At 53.1% G+C, this 7,277-nt stretch overlaps 1 protein-coding gene across 1 annotated transcript in view; it reads left to right on the top strand.

Moving 5' to 3' along the window:
- The first annotated feature begins 437 nt into the window (after positions 1 to 437).
- Cers4 (ceramide synthase 4) overlaps positions 438 to 7,277 on the top strand; it is a 31,113-nt gene continuing 24,273 nt past the window's right edge. The window contains exon 1 of the mRNA XM_048342102.1: positions 438 to 719. The gene's annotated coding sequence lies outside the window, so the exon portion shown is untranslated. The remainder of the gene's footprint in view (positions 720 to 7,277) is intronic.

The raw sequence follows: 7,277 nt of genomic DNA, 5'->3' as shown, positions 1-7,277 counted from the left end.
CGGGGCCACCGCGGGGACACGCTGCGGACAGGGCTAGGAGTGGAACGCTTAGCTCTGGCGGCCGGATGAAAAGAAGGAACACAGAAGTGCGTGCACCAAATGTGCGGCCGGGCTCCAGCTGGGCGTGTCTCGAGGCGTGGCTATGGGCTAGAGGTGGGCGGGGATTTATACGCAAACGACTGTATGGGTGGGTCTCCGCGATGTGGGCGGGGCCTAGGACGGAGCCTGGCCATAGAGATCGAGTCTGGTGACGTGGGCGGGGCTGCTGTGGGGTGGGGCCTGCTGACGCGGGCGGGACTTGGTGGGGCGGAATGTGAGGGCGGAGCCAGGGGAGGCGAAGCGTGTGTCGGGGTCGCTTTCAGGCAGCACCGGGCAGAGCTGGGGGCGGAGCCCGGCGGGACAGGGGCTGGGCTGGGGGCAGAGTCCAAGGGCTGGTCCCAGAGGGGCAGAGTGGGGATTCGGGCAGGACCGCAGTGGCCAGGCCAGCCCAGAGTGCCGTGAAGACCCGCCCTCGCCCCGCCCCGCCGCACGCCCCGCCTCTCCCCGAGCCCCCCTCCTGCCCTCTTCCCTGGGCTCGGGGCTGAGGCCCTGCGGGGAGCAGAGTCCGGTTGCCTGGCGCGGGCTGCGTGTGTCCGCCGCTTTTCCGGGTGCGTTGCCGCCCGGCCGCGTGTGTCCGCCCCACCGTGGCCCTCGCTGCACCCCGCTGCCTGCACCCCCAGGTAAGCGAGCGCCTTGCGCCGCTCCGATGCCCCCCGAATGCGCAAACGCTGGGGCTCCGCCTCCGCAGCCAGGGAGCCATGGCGGACCCGGCCCAGCCCCCGGACGCGGGGCCGCTGCGTCCCCCGCCATCACCCCACCGCGATTGCCCCTCGGGCTTCCTGTCAGTTCCGGGGCTCGGGCCACCTCCCCAAGTGAGTCCCGCTGCCCAAGAGCACGCAAGTGTCCGAAGATGCGTCTTTGCAAAACGGGCAGGAGCGAGCGGGGACTCTGATGGCCCCGGTGACGCGGGGGAATCCGGATGTGTAAACGGGCCGAGCGCCACCGGAGCCTCCGTGCGGGTCGCCCGGGAGTCAGTGCGTAGCGCCCGCTAGGTGCCCCCGACGTGCCAGGACCTGGGACGGGGCCGGGGCCCTGCCCTCGGAGCTCACAGCCCTGTGCGTAAAAGAAGAGAATCGTACCGTTGTGGCCGGTGCTGGGAAGATGAATACAGGGAACCAAGGGTGGGGGGAAGAGGAGATGCTGTGAGGAGGCCTGGTGTGTGTATGGGAGTGGGGCGGAGGGGGGGAGATTGCCAGTCAGGCCCGATTGGATCCGCCAGCGAGGGCGTTTTGGGGCTCAGCAAGATCCTCGCCCTCCCCCCCCCCCAGTGTGTTTACAAAGCAGAAAAGAGGCCAGTGTATTGTGAGCAAACCTCCCCTCCCCAGGGAGGATGAGAAGCAGGAGGGGTGGACCAGGGGGCTTGGCAGGTGATGAGATGCCCTGGGTAGCAGGGGACTTGGGACAAACAAGTAACACGACCCAGAGAGAGAAGGAGAGGGAGAGAGAGAGAGGGAGGGAAGGAGGAAGGAAGGGAGGGAGGAGAAGAGAGGAGAAAGAAAAGAAAGAAGGAAGGAAGGAAGGAGAGGGAGAAAGAAAAGAAACGAGGAAGGAAGGAGAGAGAAAGAAAAGAAGGAAGGAAGGAAAAAGGAAAGAAGGAAGGGGAATAAAAAGAAAAGGATCGTGCAGCTGGTTTGTGAATGAACCGTTGGAAAAAGACCTGGCAGGAGGCTGCCAGGACCCCAGCAGAAGTTGTGATAGGAAGTGAGCAAGTTGGAAATTCATTTTGACAGGAGGGAATTATATAGATTCCTGCCTGACTGGAAATGCAGCATGTCACATGGAGATTTCTGAGCTAGGAACCCACAAGTAAGGAGGGGCATTTTATTGCAGGGCTGGGATGATTTGAGGAGGAGCAGCCCCTACTTCCCCACAGACATACATACCAGGGATGGAATACTGCATAGTTGAAGGCCTATCATGACTTACAAAACCTATGAGCTGCCCCAATCCCCAGTCAAGGGGACAAGGCTTCAGGCACTGGAGCACAGAAGGGTCGTCTCCATTGGAGTTGGTATAGACTGGCAGGGTCCACACACACACCCCACACACACACACACACACACACACACACACACACACACACACTCCCAGATAGGAATCCTGGATTTGGGAGTTGCCTTGGAAGCCCTCAGCCTTTGAGCCTGATTCCAGCCCTGGGAGCATCTCATTGGTGAGAATAAACAAGGGGTACTATGAACCCCATTCAGACACCCTGGGTCCCTGTAGATCAGCCAGATAGCAACCATTTTCTCCGAATGAAGGAGAGAATAAAGACAGTGGACATAAGCTAGGATCTATTTTCATTGTACTGGCCTCAGCCTTCCCACCTGAAAATGGGTAGATTGTATTTGTCCCTAGACGTGTTAATGCTGGGAAAGTGCTAGACAAATTCTGGTGCCCATTCTTCAGAAATTAGCGAAGCACCCCCACCCCAGCCTCATGACCTCTCTACCTTGACCCCAAGCCATCTGCAGATTGAGTAAAGAGTTTGGTTGGCCCACTTCCTGGCATGAAAGTGAGTTCTTGGCTCAGGAGCTTCTGGGATGAATACAGATGACAGGGACTGGCCGAGGTCTCCTCCTCCCACCCAGGGGATGGCACTGGGAACAGGCACCATGAAGAATCTTCCTTCTCTCTGATGGGGCATCTCAGGCTGTCCTTTGCCTAGACTTGTGCCTGCCTCCCCCTCACCCATGCTAACAAGCTCAGCGGCCCTCGGGCTAGTGACTTTATCAACTCGTGCTGTTTGTCCCCCTGTAAAATGGACTTTATGGAATTAGAGTTCATCACCACACCTGGGAAGAACAGAGCACAAAAGGCCCTACCGGTAATGACCAGCTGGTAAACAGAGGCAATTAAAACATCACAGAAATACTGCACAGCACATGACTGGCAGGGGTTGTGGGTGGAGGGTAGTAAACCCAGAGGAATCACCTGAGTCCAAGAAGGGAGAAGTGTGGTGCATGGGGTGGGGAGGGAGTAGGGACAGGATCCATGACACAAGATGGAGGAGAAAGCTGTCTTGGTCCAGTGATGAAGCTGGACCAGTGGAGAGACTGGGAAAAGGGGGTTTGGGAGACAGAACAGAGTAGGGCCAAGCCGGGAACCCAGAGCTCAGGAGGGCAGGAGGAAGGGGAGGGGACCTGAAATAGAGTTCAGTGGTAGAACACATGCCTACTATGCAAGAAACCCTAGGTTCCATCCCCGAGCACTGCAAAATTAAATCAAATAATAATAAAGCTGGGTGCTGGTGGCTCATACCTAGTTACTCAGGAGGCTCAGATCTGAGGATCACAGTTCAGAACCACCTGGGACAGGAAAGCCCGTGAGACTCTTATCTCCAATTAACTACCAAATAAGCTGGAAGTAGAGCTATGGCTCAGCTGTACAGCGCTAGCCTTGAGCAAAGGAGTTCAGGCACAGCACGTAGGCCCTGAGTTCAAGCCCCAGGACCAGCACCAAGAAACGAAAAAAAAAATAGTAGGTTCCCATAGGCTGACTCTAACTAGAGGAAGCATAAAGAAGCCTTTCTCTTCCTTCAGTCTAAAGAAAGAGGTATGAGGAGCAAGCCAAGAAGGAGGGGGAGGAAGAGGAGGAGGAGGCAAAGCCGAAGACATGACAAAGAACTGAGGTGGCAGGTGACTGGGGCCCAGAAATACTAGGGGATGACAGGTATGGTTGAGCCTTTCAATTTCACAAAAGCCAAGCAGTTAAAAGTGTATTTGTCTTTTTGCACCAATACTAAGGCTTGAACTCAGTGCCTAGGTGCTGCCTTTTTTCTTTTTCACCCAAGGCTGGCACTCTGCCACTTGAGCCACAGTTCCACTTCTGGCTTTTTGGTGGTTTGTTGGGAGATGAAAGTCTTAGGGACTTTCCTACCTGAGCTGGCTTCGAACTGTAATCCTCAAATCTCAGCCTCCTGAGTAGCTAGGATTACAGGCATGAGCCGCTGGTGCCTGGCCAGGCAGGTGTATTTTAAGCGTTGCCTAGTCACCAGCCTGTAGTCACCTCTTCCTAAGTAAAAGAGAAAGGACTCACTTCCTAAGTAAAAGAGAAAGGACTCACCACCACCTCCTCCTTGTACCCCACACAGACATGGGCATCTGCACACACCTCTGACTTGGGTGGATTTGGCCCCCCAAATGCTGTACAGAAATCAAAGGGTCTGAGGAACTGAGGTTCCAGCTAAAGGCTGCCCTTCTCTGTTCCTCTATAAATTAGAGACAGCCCCCCCCCCCCCCACCTTGGTCTTAGCTTCTGAGTCTCACTTCTCCAAGGAAGATATTTGTGACATTGATTGATGGCTGTCATCTCCCTGCCCTCCCTCCCTCCATTCTCCCCAGTGTTGTATCCCTTACTGTGTGCTGCCCCAGGGTTTTTTCAGTGGCTGTAGTTCTTGCTAGATTGCTCTATGCCTCTGGCTTCTTTCCAATCTCCTCCTCCACCCTCACTCTATGCTTGCCAAAGATCACCTTCTCAAGGAAGTTTTCTTGATGCCTTGCTTTCAAATGGTGGCCTCTGTGCCCCACAGGGGCACTCTTCTCCTGGCCAGGCAGGAGTCACCATTAGACACAATGTAACAAACTAACAAATATATACTATGTTCATCCTAGCTGCTCTGGAGGCTGAGATCTAGAGGATTACTGTTCAAAGCCAGATGGAATCTAAGAGACTCTTATCTCCAGTTGACTAGCAAAAAGCCAGTGATTCAAGTGGTAGAACACCAGCCTTGAGAAAAAAAAAAAAGGTAAGGGACAGTGCCCAGGCCCTGAATTCAAGTCCCCTTGCTGAGACACTTGGGGTTGAAGCCAGCATCTGCACAAAGTAGGTGACAAATAATTGTTCATGAGGGGGCTGGGGATATGGCCTAGTGGCAAGAGTGCTTGCCTTGTATACATGAATCCCTCAGTTCAATTCCCCAGCACCACATATACAGAAAATGGCCAGAAGTGGCGCTGTGGCTCAAGTGGCAGAGTGCTAGCCTTGAGCAAAAAAAGGAAGCCAAGGACAGTGCTCAGGCCCTGAGCCCAAGGCCCAGGACTGGCAAAAAATAAAAAATAAAAATAAAATAAATGTTCATGAGATGAAAGACTAAGCTGAATGGATAGAAATGAGAATAAGGTCCCAGGTTCTGGAGTCAGCTGAGATGAGGGTCGGGTCCAGCTCCAGTTTTCTGCAACCTCTTTTATAATCTTGGGGATCCAGTGCCTCAGTTTCCCTGAAGCACTAGAATCTCTGTTGCAGTTTCTTGACAATCTAGCCAAAAGCTAGACTTGGAGAAGCATCTCATTTTGTCTAAAGACGCTGGAAAGTGACACAGAAACATGGCAAGAATGAGGTGGTTCAATTTGGAGGTGGTCAAGGCCTCTCTAAAAGATGATGTGGAGCAAGGTACCAGTAATAATGCTCATACCTGTAATCCTGGCTGCTCAGGAGGCTGAGATCTGAGGATCAAAGCCAGGTCAGGTGGGAAAGTCTGTAAGACTCTTTATTTCCAATGAACCACCAGAAAACTGGAAGTGGCGCTGTGGCTCAAGTGGTAGCCTTGAGCTGAAGAGCCCAAGGACAGCACCCAGGCCTGGAGTTCAAATTCCTACAGACAAAACAACAACAACAACAACAAAAACAAACAAACAGTAGGAGCTAGTAGCTCACACCTGTCATCATCCTAGCTACTCAGGAAGCTGAGATGTGAGGATCTCAGTTCAAAGCCAGCTCCAGAAGGAAAGTCCTCATGAGACTCTTACCTCCAATGAGCCACCAGAAAACCAAATGTGGCACTGTGGCTCAAAGTGGTAGAGTGCAGGCCTTGAGCAAAAGAGCTCAGGGACAGTGTACAGGTCCTGAGTTCAAGCCCACAACTTAAATAAACAAATAAATAATGCCTCAGGGTACAAAGGGACTGTAGTGTCCTTTCTAACAAGCCAAGGGTGGCCCACATGCCAGGAAAATTTATAGAAATCACGGTCCAGTATTGGCTCCTTCCTGCCCGGAGGCTGTAGCAGCCCATGGCTGCTACTGTCTTGAAAATAGACCCCCTTCCCACGCTGGTTCCTTTTCTGGAGCCACCCAGCAGAACCGGGGCAGAGCCCTTATCCACCTCCAGATTTGCAAATTCCAAAGTCCAGCTTCCTCATGGCCTCATTCTGCCTCCTCCCCCCATCAACTCCTCTGGAACAGAGCAGGCCTGTCCTCTCTCCCTCCCTGCTCTCCTCTTCTCTCTAATCAATGTTCGGAATTTGTCCACCTTGGTTTCCTTATCACCTCCTGCTCCTGAGCTGTAGGTCTCCTATTTTCTGTCCGATCAGGCAGTCCCATCAGGCCTGGCCCCCCAAACAACAACCACAAAAATCACTATCCATCCTCTCTCTCTCTCTCTCTCTCTCTCTCTCTCTCTCTCTCTCTCTCTCTCTCTCTCTCTCTCCCTCTCTTTCGGTTGTTTGTTTGTTTGCCAGGCCTGGAGCTTATACTCAGGGCACTGTCCCTGGGCTTTTGCGCTCAAGGCTAGTGTTCTACCACTTTGATCCACAGCCCTATTTCTGGCTTTTTGGTGGTTAATTGGAGATAAGAGTCTCCCACTTTCCTGCCCCAGGCTGGCTGTCTTTGAACCATAATCCTCCAACCTTAGCCTCCTAAGTAGCTAGGATTACAGGCATGAGCCACCAACACCCAACTATTCATTCCTTACATAGAGATACCTGCACCCTATAACTCTGGCAGGTCTGTCTACCTTCTCAGCCTCTTCCGATCTGGTACCCACTGTAACTTCCTAGAGGCCAGCCATGGGGTCACTCATAGCTACTTACAGATTCCTTCAAAGCCTGTGACATCCCAGTGGTTGTCCACATACCCAGAAGGGTGGGGCCGGTCAGAGAATCATCTTCTCTATTTGTACTGAGAGTACAAGCTGCCACCTTCTCCCCCAAGCTTGGGTTTGAACTCAAGACTTCCCACTTGTCTAGAAAGGCCCTTTCTTCTATCATTTGCACTATGCCTCCATTCCCATTTGCTTGAGACTAATTTTTCCATAGTGAGTCACTTTTTGCCCAGGGTGACCACTTACCTGTATCTCCCAAAGTGGCTGGGATTACAAACACACACATCACAACACCACACCATACCTGACTTATTTGTTGAAATGGAGTCCTTGGTAACATTTGCCTAATCTCTACCTTCCA

Source organism: Perognathus longimembris, chromosome 3 (assembly GCF_023159225.1).
Source record: "Perognathus longimembris pacificus isolate PPM17 chromosome 3, ASM2315922v1, whole genome shotgun sequence".
Classification (NCBI taxonomy): Eukaryota; Metazoa; Chordata; class Mammalia; order Rodentia; family Heteromyidae; genus Perognathus; species Perognathus longimembris.
Note: the sequence above shows the minus strand (reverse complement) of the source record. Positions and strands in the feature narration are given on the sequence as shown.